Source organism: Neomonachus schauinslandi, chromosome 3 (assembly GCF_002201575.2).
Source record: "Neomonachus schauinslandi chromosome 3, ASM220157v2, whole genome shotgun sequence".
In the NCBI taxonomy this organism is placed as follows: Eukaryota; Metazoa; Chordata; class Mammalia; order Carnivora; family Phocidae; genus Neomonachus; species Neomonachus schauinslandi.
The window spans coordinates 90835731-90837542 of NC_058405.1; positions in this window are offsets into that span (position 1 = coordinate 90835731).

Sequence of the window (1812 nt, forward strand, 5' to 3'; positions counted from 1 at the left end):
GGGCACAGCAGCTGTCTCATAGGGCCGTTTGTGAGAACCAGGCTGGCTCGTAAACATAATGTTCCCATACAACTCTTGGAACATGCTAACGGCTGGGTGTACACTAGTTATTTGTTAGAATATATCCGCCCTGTCTGGGCTGTTTGGTGAATGATAAATGTGAGTGGTGGGGAAGCACTTTGCTTTAAGAAAACCAAACCACTCATGCTGAAATGTATCAGCTTGACTATTTGAATTCTGAAGGAATTTTTTTTTTTTAAGGATCTTTTTATTTTGGAATAACTTTAGACTTACAGAAAAGTTGCCAGTATAATACAGAGAATTCCCATATACCGTTCACCCAGTTTCCACCGTTGTTAACATCCTAGCGTTCTGTGTACATTTGTCAGAGCTAAGAAACTGAGATTGGTACAGTGCTGTTAAGTGAATTCCAGGCTTTATCTGAATTTGAAGGCGCATCTTTGAGAAGTTACTCTCTTCCTTGAGAGAGTGAGTGAAGTTCTTGACAGAGAAACTGCCACCGTGGGGATGGAGATGACAATGTGCACAATTGGCCAATGGGATTCGAAGGACAAAGTGTGATTTAGCCAAGTTTGTAGGGTAGCAGGGAGTGAGGAAGAGACAGCTGGGATTCAGGTGCCCTAGGTTCATGCTTGAGTCTGCCATTTAATCGGGACCATTCCCCTTACCTGGGTGCCGGGTTTCTTTTCTTTTTCTTTTCTGTAAAATGGGAATAACATTCCTTGCCTGGTGCTCCTAGCAAGGTATGGCAGATACCAGTCTCCTCCTCAGACCCATTTTCCCGTCTTCCTCAGTAAGAAACTCCTGATTTTTTAGCTGGGCACATGCCACTCCACTAAGGACTGCATTTCCCAGCTTCCCATATAGCAAGATGAGGCCAGGTGACTAGGTTCCAATCAATGGGGAGTAAGCAGAAGTGGTGCACACATCTTCCTTGAGGAAAGAAGGTGTGCCCTTATTCTGCCCTTCCTCTTTGTGCCTGGATAGAACGCTGTCATGATGGCTGGAGCTCCAGCAGCCATTTTAGAGTGTGCCACAATGTTGCCAATGGAAGGCACACATTGCTAAGAAGGTATAAGAAGGCCGGGTTCCTGATACTGTAGAACTCCATGGACTAATGGCGTGGACCTCTAGACCAGGGTTTCTCAACCTGAGCCCTATTGATATCTCATGCTGGATAATTCTTAGATAATTCTTAGGACGGGGACCATCCTATGCATTGCAGAATGTATAGTAGCATCCCTGGCCTCCACCCACTAGATGCCAGTAGCATCCCACTCCCTGAGGTGTGACAATCAAAAATGCCTCTAGAGATTGCCATCTGTCCTCTGGGGGCCAAAGTCACTTTTGGTTAAGAACCACTGCTCTAGCATGGAGCACTGGGTGTTATATGCAAACAATGAATCATGGAACACTACATCCAAAACTAATGATGTAATGTATGGGACGAACATAACATAATAAAATTAAATTAAATTAAAAAAAAAAAGAACCACTGTCCTAGGGCAGTTCTGTCCAACAGGAATATAATGCAAGCCACAAATGCAAACCACATATTTAAATTTAAATTTTAAGGAAAATAAAGTAAAAATAAACAGGTGAAATTAATTTAAATAATATAGTGTATTTGACTCAATATATTAAAACTACTGTCACTTATCACAGGATTCGTATAAAAATTATTGACAGGGGTATATTATTCTTTTTTCATATAAAATCTTTATTATTTATTTATTTTTAAAAGACTTTATTTATTTATTTGAGAGGCAGAGAGACAGTGCAAGCAGGGTG